The 12,034-nt window shown below is 39.4% G+C and overlaps 39 non-coding genes across 39 annotated transcripts; all 39 read right to left on the bottom strand.

The window, feature by feature from the left end:
* Window positions 1–6: 6 nt before the first annotated feature.
* Window positions 7–125, bottom strand: LOC137719057 (5S ribosomal RNA). Its single transcript, XR_011066128.1, has one exon. It is a non-coding gene; the product is annotated as a 5S ribosomal RNA (ribosomal RNA).
* Window positions 126–309: 184 nt separating this feature from the next.
* Window positions 310–428, bottom strand: LOC137719035 (5S ribosomal RNA). Its single transcript, XR_011066109.1, has one exon. It is a non-coding gene; the product is annotated as a 5S ribosomal RNA (ribosomal RNA).
* Window positions 429–613: 185 nt separating this feature from the next.
* LOC137718977 (5S ribosomal RNA) lies at window positions 614–732 on the bottom strand. The gene has a single exon (XR_011066054.1). It is a non-coding gene; the product is annotated as a 5S ribosomal RNA (ribosomal RNA).
* A 185-nt stretch (window positions 733–917) lies between these two features.
* LOC137719222 (5S ribosomal RNA) lies at window positions 918–1,036 on the bottom strand. Its single transcript, XR_011066283.1, has one exon. It is a non-coding gene; the product is annotated as a 5S ribosomal RNA (ribosomal RNA).
* Window positions 1,037–1,231: 195 nt separating this feature from the next.
* On the bottom strand, window positions 1,232–1,350 carry LOC137719023 (5S ribosomal RNA). The gene has a single exon (XR_011066097.1). It is a non-coding gene; the product is annotated as a 5S ribosomal RNA (ribosomal RNA).
* Window positions 1,351–1,525: 175 nt separating this feature from the next.
* LOC137719195 (5S ribosomal RNA) lies at window positions 1,526–1,644 on the bottom strand. The gene has a single exon (XR_011066259.1). It is a non-coding gene; the product is annotated as a 5S ribosomal RNA (ribosomal RNA).
* A 194-nt stretch (window positions 1,645–1,838) lies between these two features.
* Window positions 1,839–1,957, bottom strand: LOC137719268 (5S ribosomal RNA). The gene has a single exon (XR_011066326.1). It is a non-coding gene; the product is annotated as a 5S ribosomal RNA (ribosomal RNA).
* A 197-nt stretch (window positions 1,958–2,154) lies between these two features.
* Window positions 2,155–2,273, bottom strand: LOC137718979 (5S ribosomal RNA). The gene has a single exon (XR_011066056.1). It is a non-coding gene; the product is annotated as a 5S ribosomal RNA (ribosomal RNA).
* A 175-nt stretch (window positions 2,274–2,448) lies between these two features.
* Window positions 2,449–2,567, bottom strand: LOC137719058 (5S ribosomal RNA). Its single transcript, XR_011066129.1, has one exon. It is a non-coding gene; the product is annotated as a 5S ribosomal RNA (ribosomal RNA).
* A 184-nt stretch (window positions 2,568–2,751) lies between these two features.
* On the bottom strand, window positions 2,752–2,870 carry LOC137718980 (5S ribosomal RNA). The gene has a single exon (XR_011066057.1). It is a non-coding gene; the product is annotated as a 5S ribosomal RNA (ribosomal RNA).
* Window positions 2,871–3,045: 175 nt separating this feature from the next.
* On the bottom strand, window positions 3,046–3,164 carry LOC137719059 (5S ribosomal RNA). Its single transcript, XR_011066130.1, has one exon. It is a non-coding gene; the product is annotated as a 5S ribosomal RNA (ribosomal RNA).
* A 185-nt stretch (window positions 3,165–3,349) lies between these two features.
* LOC137719273 (5S ribosomal RNA) lies at window positions 3,350–3,468 on the bottom strand. Its single transcript, XR_011066331.1, has one exon. It is a non-coding gene; the product is annotated as a 5S ribosomal RNA (ribosomal RNA).
* A 174-nt stretch (window positions 3,469–3,642) lies between these two features.
* LOC137718981 (5S ribosomal RNA) lies at window positions 3,643–3,761 on the bottom strand. The gene has a single exon (XR_011066058.1). It is a non-coding gene; the product is annotated as a 5S ribosomal RNA (ribosomal RNA).
* A 172-nt stretch (window positions 3,762–3,933) lies between these two features.
* Window positions 3,934–4,052, bottom strand: LOC137719088 (5S ribosomal RNA). Its single transcript, XR_011066158.1, has one exon. It is a non-coding gene; the product is annotated as a 5S ribosomal RNA (ribosomal RNA).
* Window positions 4,053–4,248: 196 nt separating this feature from the next.
* Window positions 4,249–4,367, bottom strand: LOC137719055 (5S ribosomal RNA). The gene has a single exon (XR_011066126.1). It is a non-coding gene; the product is annotated as a 5S ribosomal RNA (ribosomal RNA).
* Window positions 4,368–4,554: 187 nt separating this feature from the next.
* On the bottom strand, window positions 4,555–4,673 carry LOC137718982 (5S ribosomal RNA). The gene has a single exon (XR_011066059.1). It is a non-coding gene; the product is annotated as a 5S ribosomal RNA (ribosomal RNA).
* A 175-nt stretch (window positions 4,674–4,848) lies between these two features.
* On the bottom strand, window positions 4,849–4,967 carry LOC137719060 (5S ribosomal RNA). Its single transcript, XR_011066131.1, has one exon. It is a non-coding gene; the product is annotated as a 5S ribosomal RNA (ribosomal RNA).
* A 184-nt stretch (window positions 4,968–5,151) lies between these two features.
* LOC137718983 (5S ribosomal RNA) lies at window positions 5,152–5,270 on the bottom strand. The gene has a single exon (XR_011066060.1). It is a non-coding gene; the product is annotated as a 5S ribosomal RNA (ribosomal RNA).
* A 175-nt stretch (window positions 5,271–5,445) lies between these two features.
* Window positions 5,446–5,564, bottom strand: LOC137719061 (5S ribosomal RNA). Its single transcript, XR_011066132.1, has one exon. It is a non-coding gene; the product is annotated as a 5S ribosomal RNA (ribosomal RNA).
* A 185-nt stretch (window positions 5,565–5,749) lies between these two features.
* LOC137719274 (5S ribosomal RNA) lies at window positions 5,750–5,868 on the bottom strand. Its single transcript, XR_011066332.1, has one exon. It is a non-coding gene; the product is annotated as a 5S ribosomal RNA (ribosomal RNA).
* A 174-nt stretch (window positions 5,869–6,042) lies between these two features.
* On the bottom strand, window positions 6,043–6,161 carry LOC137718984 (5S ribosomal RNA). Its single transcript, XR_011066061.1, has one exon. It is a non-coding gene; the product is annotated as a 5S ribosomal RNA (ribosomal RNA).
* A 172-nt stretch (window positions 6,162–6,333) lies between these two features.
* LOC137719089 (5S ribosomal RNA) lies at window positions 6,334–6,452 on the bottom strand. Its single transcript, XR_011066159.1, has one exon. It is a non-coding gene; the product is annotated as a 5S ribosomal RNA (ribosomal RNA).
* Window positions 6,453–6,648: 196 nt separating this feature from the next.
* Window positions 6,649–6,767, bottom strand: LOC137719056 (5S ribosomal RNA). Its single transcript, XR_011066127.1, has one exon. It is a non-coding gene; the product is annotated as a 5S ribosomal RNA (ribosomal RNA).
* Window positions 6,768–6,954: 187 nt separating this feature from the next.
* Window positions 6,955–7,073, bottom strand: LOC137719158 (5S ribosomal RNA). Its single transcript, XR_011066224.1, has one exon. It is a non-coding gene; the product is annotated as a 5S ribosomal RNA (ribosomal RNA).
* A 195-nt stretch (window positions 7,074–7,268) lies between these two features.
* On the bottom strand, window positions 7,269–7,387 carry LOC137719112 (5S ribosomal RNA). Its single transcript, XR_011066180.1, has one exon. It is a non-coding gene; the product is annotated as a 5S ribosomal RNA (ribosomal RNA).
* A 196-nt stretch (window positions 7,388–7,583) lies between these two features.
* LOC137719178 (5S ribosomal RNA) lies at window positions 7,584–7,702 on the bottom strand. The gene has a single exon (XR_011066243.1). It is a non-coding gene; the product is annotated as a 5S ribosomal RNA (ribosomal RNA).
* Window positions 7,703–7,953: 251 nt separating this feature from the next.
* Window positions 7,954–8,072, bottom strand: LOC137718985 (5S ribosomal RNA). The gene has a single exon (XR_011066062.1). It is a non-coding gene; the product is annotated as a 5S ribosomal RNA (ribosomal RNA).
* Window positions 8,073–8,266: 194 nt separating this feature from the next.
* On the bottom strand, window positions 8,267–8,385 carry LOC137718986 (5S ribosomal RNA). The gene has a single exon (XR_011066063.1). It is a non-coding gene; the product is annotated as a 5S ribosomal RNA (ribosomal RNA).
* A 172-nt stretch (window positions 8,386–8,557) lies between these two features.
* On the bottom strand, window positions 8,558–8,676 carry LOC137719090 (5S ribosomal RNA). The gene has a single exon (XR_011066160.1). It is a non-coding gene; the product is annotated as a 5S ribosomal RNA (ribosomal RNA).
* Window positions 8,677–8,874: 198 nt separating this feature from the next.
* On the bottom strand, window positions 8,875–8,993 carry LOC137719232 (5S ribosomal RNA). Its single transcript, XR_011066293.1, has one exon. It is a non-coding gene; the product is annotated as a 5S ribosomal RNA (ribosomal RNA).
* Window positions 8,994–9,191: 198 nt separating this feature from the next.
* LOC137718987 (5S ribosomal RNA) lies at window positions 9,192–9,310 on the bottom strand. Its single transcript, XR_011066064.1, has one exon. It is a non-coding gene; the product is annotated as a 5S ribosomal RNA (ribosomal RNA).
* Window positions 9,311–9,506: 196 nt separating this feature from the next.
* LOC137719037 (5S ribosomal RNA) lies at window positions 9,507–9,625 on the bottom strand. The gene has a single exon (XR_011066110.1). It is a non-coding gene; the product is annotated as a 5S ribosomal RNA (ribosomal RNA).
* Window positions 9,626–9,823: 198 nt separating this feature from the next.
* On the bottom strand, window positions 9,824–9,942 carry LOC137718989 (5S ribosomal RNA). Its single transcript, XR_011066065.1, has one exon. It is a non-coding gene; the product is annotated as a 5S ribosomal RNA (ribosomal RNA).
* A 206-nt stretch (window positions 9,943–10,148) lies between these two features.
* Window positions 10,149–10,267, bottom strand: LOC137718991 (5S ribosomal RNA). The gene has a single exon (XR_011066067.1). It is a non-coding gene; the product is annotated as a 5S ribosomal RNA (ribosomal RNA).
* A 198-nt stretch (window positions 10,268–10,465) lies between these two features.
* Window positions 10,466–10,584, bottom strand: LOC137719281 (5S ribosomal RNA). Its single transcript, XR_011066339.1, has one exon. It is a non-coding gene; the product is annotated as a 5S ribosomal RNA (ribosomal RNA).
* Window positions 10,585–10,823: 239 nt separating this feature from the next.
* On the bottom strand, window positions 10,824–10,942 carry LOC137719113 (5S ribosomal RNA). Its single transcript, XR_011066181.1, has one exon. It is a non-coding gene; the product is annotated as a 5S ribosomal RNA (ribosomal RNA).
* A 186-nt stretch (window positions 10,943–11,128) lies between these two features.
* LOC137719205 (5S ribosomal RNA) lies at window positions 11,129–11,247 on the bottom strand. Its single transcript, XR_011066268.1, has one exon. It is a non-coding gene; the product is annotated as a 5S ribosomal RNA (ribosomal RNA).
* Window positions 11,248–11,452: 205 nt separating this feature from the next.
* On the bottom strand, window positions 11,453–11,571 carry LOC137719114 (5S ribosomal RNA). The gene has a single exon (XR_011066182.1). It is a non-coding gene; the product is annotated as a 5S ribosomal RNA (ribosomal RNA).
* A 205-nt stretch (window positions 11,572–11,776) lies between these two features.
* LOC137719287 (5S ribosomal RNA) lies at window positions 11,777–11,895 on the bottom strand. Its single transcript, XR_011066344.1, has one exon. It is a non-coding gene; the product is annotated as a 5S ribosomal RNA (ribosomal RNA).
* Window positions 11,896–12,034: the final 139 nt, after the last annotated feature.

The following is a 12,034-nucleotide window of genomic DNA, read 5'->3' on the forward strand; positions in this document are numbered from 1 at the left end:
GATTGGGGGATGCAACACGAGGACTTCCCAGGAGGTCACCCATCCTAGTACTACTCTCGCCCAAACTCGCTTAACTTCGGAGTTCTGATGGGATCCGGTGCATGTGAGTTGGTATGACCGCATCCGTTTCTCTACGACTTGTAATTCTATTTAACCATTTCTTTGCCGTTTGCACGAATTTAAAAAAAAAAACAAATAAAATTACTACTACCACTCTATTTCTTTCATCTCCCAAGCACGACGTTCGGTTATATACGACGCGCTTCCCCAAAAAAAAAAAACAAAAAAAAAAGAAAAAAAAAAGATTGGGGGATGCAACACGAGGACTTCCCAGGAGGTCACCCATCCTAGTACTACTCTCGCCCAAACTCGCTTAGCTTCGGAGTTCTGATGGGATCCGGTGCATGTGAGTTGGTATGATCGCATCCGTTAGTCTACGACTTGTAATTCTATTTAACCATTTCTTTGCCGTTTGCACGAATTTCAAAAAAAAAACAAATAAAATTACTACTACCACTCTATTTCTTTCATCTCCCAAGCACAACGTTCGGTTATATACGACGCGCTTCCCCAAAAAAAAAAAAACAAAAAAAAAAGAAAAAAAAAAGATTGGGGGATGCAACACGAGGACTTCCCAGGAGGTCACCCATCCTAGTACTACTCTCGCCCAAACTCGCTTAACTTCGGAGTTCTGATGGGATCCGGTGCATGTGAGTTGGTATGATCGCATCCGTTAGTCTACGACTTGTAATTCTATTTAATCATTTCTTTGCCGTTTGCACGAATTTCAAAAAAAAAACAAATAAAATTACTACTACCACTCTATTTCTTTCATCTCCCAAGCACGACGTTCGGTTATATACGACGCGCTTCCCCAAAAAAAAAAAACAAAAAAAAAAGAAAAAAAAAAAGATTGGGGGATGCAACACGAGGACTTCCCAGGAGGTCACCCATCCTAGTACTACTCTCGCCCAAACTCGCTTAATTTCGGAGTTCTGATGGGATCCGGTGCATGTGAGTTGGTATGATCGCATCCGTTAGTCTACAACTTGTAATTCTATTTAACCATTTCTTTGCCGTTTGCACGAATTTCAAAAAAAAAACAAATAAAATTACTACTGCCACTCTATTTCTTTCATCTCCCAAGCACGACGTTCGGTTATATACGACGCGCTTCCCCCAAAAAAAAAAACAAAAAAAAAAGAAAAAAAAAAGAAAAAAAAAAGATTGGGGGATGCAACACGAGGACTTCCCAGGAGGTCACCCATCCTGGTACTACTCTCGCCCAAACTCGCTTAACTTCGGAGTTCTGATGGGATCCGGTGCATGTGAGTTGGTATGATCGCATCCGTTAGTCTACGACTTGTAATTCTATTTAACCATTTCTTTGCCGTTTGCACGAATTTCAAAAAAAAAACAAATAAAATTACTACTACCACTCTATTTCTTTCATCTCCCAAGCACGACGTTCGGTTATATACGACGCGCTTCCCCAAAAAAAAAAAAAAGAAAAAAAAAAGATTGGGGGATGCAACACGAGGACTTCCCAGGAGGTCACCCATCCTAGTACTACTCTTGCCCAAACTCGCTTAACTTCGGAGTTCTGATGGGATCCGGTGCATGTGAGTTGGTATGATCGCATCCGTTAGTTTACGACTTGTAATTCTATTTAACCATTTCTTTGCCGTTTGCACGAATTTAAAAAAAAAAACAAATAAAATTACTACTACCACTCTATTTCTTTCATCTCCCAAGCACGACGTTCGGTTATATACGACGCGCTTCCCCAAAAAAAAAACAAAAAAAAAAGAAAAAAAAAAGAAAAAAAAAAAGATTGGGTGATGCAACACGAGGACTTCCCAGGAGATCACCCATCCTAGTACTACTCTCGCCCAAACTCGCTTAACTTCGGAGTTCTGATGGGATCCGGTGCATGTGAGTTGGTATGATCGCATCCGTTAGTCTACGACTTGTAATTCTATTTAACCATTTCTTTGCCGTTTGCACGAATTTCAAAAAAAAAACAAATAAAATTACTACTACCACTCTATTTCTTTCATCTCCCAAGCACGACGTTCGGTTATATACGACGCGCTTCCCCAAAAAAAAAAAACCAAAAAAAAAAGAAAAAAAAAAGAAAAAAAAAAAGATTGGGGGATGCAACACGAGGACTTCCCAGGAGGTCACCCATCCTAGTACTACTCTCGCCCAAACTCGCTTAACTTCGGAGTTCTGATGGGATCCGGTGCATGTGAGTTGGTATGATCGCATCCGTTAGTCTACGACTTGTAATTCTATTTAACCATTTCTTTGCCGTTTGCACGAATTTCAAAAAAAAAAACAAATAAAATTACTACTACCACTCTATTTCTTTCATCTCCCAAGCACGACGTTCGGTTATATACGACGCGCTTCCCCAAAAAAAAAAAAAAGAAAAAAAAAGATTGGGGGATGCAACACGAGGACTTCCCAGGAGGTCACCCATCCTAGTACTACTCTCGCCCAAACTCGCTTAACTTCGGAGTTCTGATGGGATCCGGTGCATGTGAGTTGGTATGACCGCATCCGTTTCTCTACGACTTGTAATTCTATTTAACCATTTCTTTGCCGTTTGCACGAATTTAAAAAAAAAAACAAATAAAATTACTACTACCACTCTATTTCTTTCATCTCCCAAGCACGACGTTCGGTTATATACGACGCGCTTCCCCAAAAAAAAAAAACAAAAAAAAAAGAAAAAAAAAAGATTGGGGGATGCAACACGAGGACTTCCCAGGAGGTCACCCATCCTAGTACTACTCTCGCCCAAACTCGCTTAACTTCGGAGTTCTGATGGGATCCGGTGCATGTGAGTTGGTATGATCGCATCCGTTAGTCTACGACTTGTAATTCTATTTAACCATTTCTTTGCCGTTTGCACGAATTTCAAAAAAAAAAACAAATAAAATTACTACTACCACTCTATTTCTTTCATCTCCCAAGCATGACGTTCGGTTATATACGACGCGCTTCCCCAAAAAAAAAAAAAGAAAAAAAAAAGATTGGGGGATGCAACACGAGGACTTCCCAGGAGGTCACCCATCCTAGTACTACTCTCGCCCAAACTCGCTTAACTTCGGAGTTCTGATGGGATCCGGTGCATGTGAGTTGGTATGACCGCATCCGTTAGTCTACGACTTGTAATTCTATTTAACCATTTCTTTGCCGTTTGCACGAATTTAAAAAAAAAAACAAATAAAATTACTACTACCACTCTATTTCTTTCATCTCCCAAGCACGACGTTCGGTTATATACGACGCGCTTCCCCAAAAAAAAAAAACAAAAAAAAAAGAAAAAAAAAAAGATTGGGGGATGCAACACGAGGACTTCCTAGGAGGTCACCCATCCTAGTACTACTCTCGCCCAATCTCGCTTAACTTCGGAGTTCTGATGGGATCCGGTGCATGTGAGTTGGTATGATCGCATCCGTTAGTCTACGACTTGTAATTCTATTTAACCATTTCTTTGCCGTTTGCACGAATTTAAAAAAAAAAACAAATAAAATTACTACTACCACTCTATTTCTTTCATCTCCCAAGCACGACGTTCGGTTATATACGACGCGCTTCCCCAAAAAAAAAAAAAAGAAAAAAAAAGATTGGGGGATGCAACACGAGGACTTCCCAGGAGGTCACCCATCCTAGTACTACTCTCGCCCAAACTCGCTTAACTTCGGAGTTCTGATGGGATCCGGTGCATGTGAGTTGGTATGATCGCATCCGTTAGTCTACGACTTGTAATTCTATTTAACCATTTCTTTGCCGTTTGCACGAATTTAAAAAAAAAAACAAATAAAATTACTACTACCACTCTATTTCTTTCATCTCCCAAGCACGACGTTCGGTTATATACGACGCGCTTCCCCAAAAAAAAAAAAGAAAAAAAAAGATTGGGGGATGCAACACGAGGACTTCCTAGGAGGTCACCCATCCTAGTACTACTCTCGCCCAAACTCGCTTAACTTCGGAGTTCTGATGGGATCCGGTGCATGTGAGTTGGTATGATCGCATCCGTTAGTCTACGACTTGTAATTCTATTTAACCATTTCTTTGCCGTTTGCACGAATTTCAACAAAAAAACAAATAAAATTACTACTACCACTCTATTTCTTTCATCTCCCAAGCACGACATTCGGTTATATACGACGCGCTTCCCCCAAAAAAAAAAAACAAAAAAAAAAGAAAAAAAAAAGAAAAAAAAAAGATTGGGGGATGCAACACGAGGACTTCCCAGGAGGTCACCCATCCTAGTACTACACTCGCCCAAACTCGCTTAACTTCGGAGTTCTGATGGGATCCGGTGCATGTGAGTTGGTATGATCGCATCCGTTAGTCTACGACTTGTAATTCTATTTAACCATTTCTTTGCCGTTTGCACGAATTTCAAAAAAAAAAACAAATAAAATTACTACTACCACTCTATTTCTTTCATCTCCCAAGCACGACGTTCGGTTATATACAACGCGCTTCCCCAAAAAAAAAAAAAAGAAAAAAAAAAGAAAAAAAAAACATTGGGGGATGCAACACGAGGACTTCCCAGGAGGTCACCCATCCTAGTACTACTCTCGCCCAAACTCGCTTAACTTCGGAGTTCTGATGGGATCCGGTGCATGTGAGTTGGTATGATCGCATCCGTTAGTCTACGACTTGTAATTCTATTTAACCATTTCTTTGCCGTTTGCACGAATTTCAAAAAAAAAAACAAATAAAATTACTACTACCACTCTATTTCTTTCATCTCCCAAGCACGACGTTCGGTTATATACGACGCGCTTCCCCAAAAAAAAAAAAAAAAAAAAAAAAGATTGGGGGATGCAACACGAGGACTTCCCAGGAGGTCACCCATCCTAGTACTACTCTCGCCCAAACTCGCTTAACTTCGGAGTTCTGATGGGATCCGGTGCATGTGAGTTGGTATGACCGCATCCGTTTCTCTACGACTTGTAATTCTATTTAACCATTTCTTTGCCGTTTGCACGAATTTAAAAAAAAAAACAAATAAAATTACTACTACCACTCTATTTCTTTCATCTCCCAAGCACGACGTTCGGTTATATACGACGCGCTTCCCCAAAAAAAAAAAACAAAAAAAAAAGAAAAAAAAAAGATTGGGGGATGCAACACGAGGACTTCCCAGGAGGTCACCCATCCTAGTACTACTCTCGCCCAAACTCGCTTAACTTCGGAGTTCTGATGGGATCCGGTGCATGTGAGTTGGTATGATCGCATCCGTTAGTCTACGACTTGTAATTCTATTTAACCATTTCTTTGCCGTTTGCACGAATTTCAAAAAAAAAAACAAATAAAATTACTACTACCACTCTATTTCTTTCATCTCCCAAGCATGACGTTCGGTTATATACGACGCGCTTCCCCAAAAAAAAAAAAAGAAAAAAAAAAGATTGGGGGATGCAACACGAGGACTTCCCAGGAGGTCACCCATCCTAGTACTACTCTCGCCCAAACTCGCTTAACTTCGGAGTTCTGATGGGATCCGGTGCATGTGAGTTGGTATGACCGCATCCGTTAGTCTACGACTTGTAATTCTATTTAACCATTTCTTTGCCGTTTGCACGAATTTAAAAAAAAAAACAAATAAAATTACTACTACCACTCTATTTCTTTCATCTCCCAAGCACGACGTTCGGTTATATACGACGCGCTTCCCCAAAAAAAAAAAACAAAAAAAAAAGAAAAAAAAAAAGATTGGGGGATGCAACACGAGGACTTCCTAGGAGGTCACCCATCCTAGTACTACTCTCGCCCAATCTCGCTTAACTTCGGAGTTCTGATGGGATCCGGTGCATGTGAGTTGGTATGATCGCATCCGTTAGTCTACGACTTGTAATTCTATTTAACCATTTCTTTGCCGTTTGCACGAATTTAAAAAAAAAAACAAATAAAATTACTACTACCACTCTATTTCTTTCATCTCCCAAGCACGACGTTCGGTTATATACGACGCGCTTCCCCAAAAAAAAAAAAAAGAAAAAAAAAGATTGGGGGATGCAACACGAGGACTTCCCAGGAGGTCACCCATCCTAGTACTACTCTCGCCCAAACTCGCTTAACTTCGGAGTTCTGATGGGATCCGGTGCATGTGAGTTGGTATGATCGCATCCGTTAGTCTACGACTTGTAATTCTATTTAACCATTTCTTTGCCGTTTGCACGAATTTAAAAAAAAAAACAAATAAAATTACTACTACCACTCTATTTCTTTCATCTCCCAAGCACGACGTTCGGTTATATACGACGCGCTTCCCCAAAAAAAAAAAAGAAAAAAAAAGATTGGGGGATGCAACACGAGGACTTCCTAGGAGGTCACCCATCCTAGTACTACTCTCGCCCAAACTCGCTTAACTTCGGAGTTCTGATGGGATCCGGTGCATGTGAGTTGGTATGATCGCATCCGTTAGTCTACGACTTGTAATTCTATTTAACCATTTCTTTGCCGTTTGCACGAATTTCAACAAAAAAACAAATAAAATTACTACTACCACTCTATTTCTTTCATCTCCCAAGCACGACATTCGGTTATATACGACGCGCTTCCCCCAAAAAAAAAAAACAAAAAAAAAAGAAAAAAAAAAGAAAAAAAAAAGATTGGGGGATGCAACACGAGGACTTCCCAGGAGGTCACCCATCCTAGTACTACACTCGCCCAAACTCGCTTAACTTCGGAGTTCTGATGGGATCCGGTGCATGTGAGTTGGTATGATCGCATCCGTTAGTCTACGACTTGTAATTCTATTTAACCATTTCTTTGCCGTTTGCACGAATTTCAAAAAAAAAAACAAATAAAATTACTACTACCACTCTATTTCTTTCATCTCCCAAGCACGACGTTCGGTTATATACAACGCGCTTCCCCAAAAAAAAAAAAAAGAAAAAAAAAAGAAAAAAAAAACATTGGGGGATGCAACACGAGGACTTCCCAGGAGGTCACCCATCCTAGTACTACTCTCGCCCAAACTCGCTTAACTTTGGAGTTCTGATGGGATCCGGTGCATGTGAGTTGGTATGATCGCATCCGTTAGTCTACGACTTATAATTCTATTTAACCATTTCTTTGCCGTTTGCACGAATTTAAAAAAAAAAACAAATAAAATTACTACTACCACTCTGTTTCTTTCATCTACCAAGCACGACGTTCGGTTATATACGACGCGCTTCCCCAAAAAAAAAAACAAAAAAAAAAGAAAAAAAAAAGAAAAAAAAAAAGATTGGGGGATGCAACTCGAGGACTTCCCAGGAGGTCACCCATCCTAGTACTACTCTCGCCCAAACTCGCTTAACTTCGGAGTTCTGATGGGATCCGGTGCATGTGAGTTGGTATGATCGCATCCGTTAGTCTACGACTTGTAATTCTATTTAACCATTTCTTTGCCGTTTGCACGAATTTAAAAAAAAAAACAAATAAAATTACTACTACCACTCTGTTTCTTTCATCTCCCAAGCACGACGTTCGGTTATATACGACGCGCTTCCCCAAAAAAAAAAAACAAAAAAAAAAGAAAAAAAAAAGAAAAAAAAAAAGATTGGGGGATGCAACACGAGGACTTCCCAGGAGGTCACCCATCCTAGTACTACTCTCGCCCAAACTCGCTTAACTTCGGAGTTCTGATGGGATCTGGTGCATGTGAGTTGGTATGATCGCATCCGTTAGTCTACGACTTGTAATTCTATTTAACCATTTCTTTGCCGTTTGCACGAATTTCAAAAAAAAAACAAATAAAATTACTACTACCACTCTATTTCTTTCATCTCCCAAGCACGACATTCGGTTATATACGACGCGCTTCCCCCAAAAAAAAAAAACAAAAAAAAAAGAAAAAAAAAAGAAAAAAAAAAGAAAAAAAAAAGAAAAAAAAAAGAAAAAAAAAAGAAAAAAAAAAGAAAAAAAAAAAATTGGGGGATGCAACACGAGGACTTCCCAGGAGGTCACCCATCCTAGTACTACTCTCGCCCAAACTCGCTTAACTTCGGAGTTCTGATGGGATCCGGTGCATGTGAGTTGGTATGATCGCATCCGTTAGTCTACGACTTGTAATTCTATTTAACCATTTCTTTGCCGTTTGCACGAATTTCAAAAAAAAAACAAATAAAATTACTACTACCACTCTATTTCTTTCATCTCCCAAGCACGACATTCGGTTATATACGACGCGCTTCCCCCAAAAAAAAAAAACAAAAAAAAAAAAAAAAAAAGAAAAAAAAAAGATTGGGGGATGCAACACGAGGACTTCCCAGGAGGTCACCCATCCTAGTACTACTCTCGCCCAAACTCGCTTAACTTCGGAGTTCTGATGGGATCCGGTGCATGTGAGTTGGTATGATCGCATCCGTTAGTCTACGACTTGTAATTCTATTTAACCATTTCTTTGCCGTTTGCACGAATTTAAAAAAAAAAACAAATAAAATTACTACTACCACTCTATTTCTTTCATCTCCCAAGCACGACGTTCGGTTATATACGACGCGCTTCCCCAAAAAAAAAAAAGAAAAAAAAAGATTGGGGGATGCAACACGAGGACTTCCTAGGAGGTCACCCATCCTAGTACTACTCTCGCCCAAACTCGCTTAACTTCGGAGTTCTGATGGGATCCGGTGCATGTGAGTTGGTATGATCGCATCCGTTAGTCTACGACTTGTAATTCTATTTAACCATTTCTTTGCCGTTTGCACGAATTTCAAAAAAAAAAACAAATAAAATTACTACTACCACTCTATTTCTTTCATCTCCCAAGCACGACGTTCGGTTATATACAACGCGCTTCCCCAAAAAAAAAAAAAAGAAAAAAAAAAGAAAAAAAAAAGAAAAAAAAAACATTGGGGGATGCAACACGAGGACTTCCCAGGAGGTCACCCATCCTATTACTACTCTCGCCCAAACTCGCTTAACTTCGGAGTTCTGATGGGATCCGGTGCATGTGAGTTGGTATGATCGCATCCGTTAGTCTACGACTTGTAATTCTATTTAACCATTTCTTTGCCGTTTGCACGAATTTCAAAAAAAAAAACAAATAAAATTACTACTACCACTCTATTTCTTTCATCTCCCAAGCACGACGTTCGGTTATATACAACGCGCTTCCCCAAAAAAAAAAAAAAGAAAAAAAAAAGAAAAAAAAAAGAAAAAAAAAACATTGGGGGATGCAACACGAGGACTTCCCAGGAGGTCACCCATCCTAGTACTACTCTCGCCCAAACTCGCTTAACTTCGGAGTTCTGATGGGATCCGGTGCATGTGAGTTGGTATGATCGCATCCGTTAGTCTACGACTTGTAATTCTATTTAACCATTTCTTTGCCGTTTGCACGAATTTCAAAAAAAAAACAAATAAAATTACTACTACCACTCTATTTCTTTCATCTCCCAAGCACGACATTCGGTTATATACGACGCGCTTCCCCCAAAAAAAAAAAACAAAAAAAAAAGAAAAAAAAAAGAAAAAAAAAAGATTGGGGGATGCAACACGAGGACTTCCCAGGAGGTCACCCATCCTAGTACTACTCTCGCCCAAACTCGCTTAGCTTCGGAGTTCTGATGGGATCCGGTGCATGTGAGTTGGTATGATCGCATCCGTTAGTCTACGACTTGTAATTCTATTTAACCATTTCTTTGCCGTTTGCACGAATTTCAAAAAAAAAAACAAATAAAATTACTACTACCACTCTATTTCTTTCATCTCCCAAGCACGACGTTCGGTTATATACAACGCGCTTCCCCAAAAAAAAAAAAAAAAAAAAAAAAAGAAAAAAAAAAGAAAAAAAAAACATTGGGGGATGCAACACGAGGACTTCCCAGGAGGTCACCCATCCTAGTACTACTCTCGCCCAAACTCGCTTAACTTCGGAGTTCTGATGGGATCCGGTGCATGTGAGTTGGTATGATCGCATCCGTTAGTCTACGACTTGTAATTCTATTTAACCATTTCTTTGCCGTTTGCACGAATTTGAAAAAAAAAACAAATAAAATTACTACTACCACTCTGTTTCTTTCATCTCCCAAGCACGACGTTCGGTTATATACGACGCGCTTCCCCAAAAAAAAAAAAGAAAAAAAAAAGAAAAAAAAAAGAAAAAAAAAAGAAAAAAAAAAGATTGGGGGATGCAACACGAGGACTTCCCAGGAGGTCACCCATCCTAGTACTACTCTCGCCCAAACTCGCTTAACTTCGGAGTTCTGATGGGATCCGGTGCATGTGAGTTGGTATGATCGCATCCGTTAGTCTACGACTTGTAATTCTATTTAACCATTTCTTTGCCGTTTGCACGAATTTCAAAAAAAAAAACAAATAAAATTACTACTACCACTCTATTTCTTTCATCTCCCAAGCACGACGTTCGGTTATATACAACGCGCTTCCCCAAAAAAAAAAAAAAGAAAAAAAAAAGAAAAAAAAAAGAAAAAAAAAACATTGGGGGATGCAACACGAGGACTTCCCAGGAGGTCACCCATCCTAGTACTACTCTCGCCCAAACTCGCTTAACTTTGGAGTTTTGATGGGATCCGGTGCATGTGAGTTGGTATGATCGCATCCGTTAGTCTACGACTTGTAATTCTATTTAACCATTTCTTTGCCGTTTGCACGAATTTAAAAAAAAAAACAAATAAAATTACTACTACCACTCTGTTTCTTTCATCTCCCAAGCACGACGTTCGGTTATATACGACGCGCTTCCCCAAAAAAAAAAAGAAAAAAAAAAGAAAAAAAAAAGAAAAAAAAAAGAAAAAAAAAAGAAAAAAAAAAGAAAAAAAAAAGAAAAAAAAAAAGATTGGGGGATGCAACTCGAGGACTTCCCAGGAGGTCACCCATCCTAGTACTACTCTCGCCCAAACTCGCTTAACTTCGGAGTTCTGATGGGATCCGGTGCATGTGAGTTGGTATGATCGCATCCGTTAGTCTACGACTTGTAATTCTATTTAACCATTTCTTTGCCGTTTGCACGAATTTAAAAAAAAAAACAAATAAAATTACTACTACCACTCTATTTCTTTCATCTCCCAAGCACGACGTTCGGTTATATACAACGCGCTTCCCCAAAAAAAAAAAAAAGAAAAAAAAAAGAAAAAAAAAACATTGGGGGATGCAACACGAGGACTTCCCAGGAGGTCTCCCATCCTAGTACTACTCTCGCCCAAACTCGCTTAACTTTGGAGTTCTGATGGGATCCGGTGCATGTGAGTTGGTATGATCGCATCCGTTAGTCTACGACTTGTAATTCTATTTAACCATTTCTTTGCCGTTTGCACGAATTTAAAAAAAAAAACAAATAAAATTACTACTACCACTCTGTTTCTTTCATCTCCCAAGCACGACGTTCGGTTATATACGACGCGCTTCCCCAAAAAAAAAAACAAAAAAAAAAGAAAAAAAAAAGAAAAAAAAAAGAAAAAAAAAAGATTGGGGGATGCAACTCGAGGACTTCCCAGGAGGTCACCCATCCTAGTACTACTCTCGCCCAAACTCGCTTAACTTCGGAGTTCTGATGGGATCCGGTGCATGTGAGTTGGTATGATCGCATCCGTTAGTCTACGACTTGTAATTCTATTTAACCATTTCTTTGCCGTTTGCACGACTTTAAAAAAAAAAACAAATAAAATTACTACTACCACTCTGTTTCTTTCATCTCCCAAGCACGACGTTCGGTTATATACGACGCGCTTCCCCAAAAAAAAAAGAAAAAAAAAAGAAAAAAAAAAGAAAAAAAAAAGAAAAAAAAAAAGATTGGGGGATGCAACTCGAGGACTTCCCAGGAGGTCACCCATCCTAGTACTACTCTCGCCAAAACTCGCTTAACTTCGGAGTTCTGATGGGATCCGGTGCATGTGAGTTGGTATGATCGCATCCGTTAGTCTACGACTTGTAATTCTATTTAACCATCTCTTTGCCGTTTGCACGAATTTCAAAAAAAAAACAAATAAAATTACTACTACCACTCTATTTCTTTCATCTCCCAAGCACGACATTCGGTTATATACGACGCGCT

The sequence above is a fragment of the Pyrus communis genome, chromosome 15, assembly GCF_963583255.1.
Source record: "Pyrus communis chromosome 15, drPyrComm1.1, whole genome shotgun sequence".
Lineage (NCBI taxonomy): Eukaryota > Viridiplantae > Streptophyta > Magnoliopsida > Rosales > Rosaceae > Pyrus > Pyrus communis.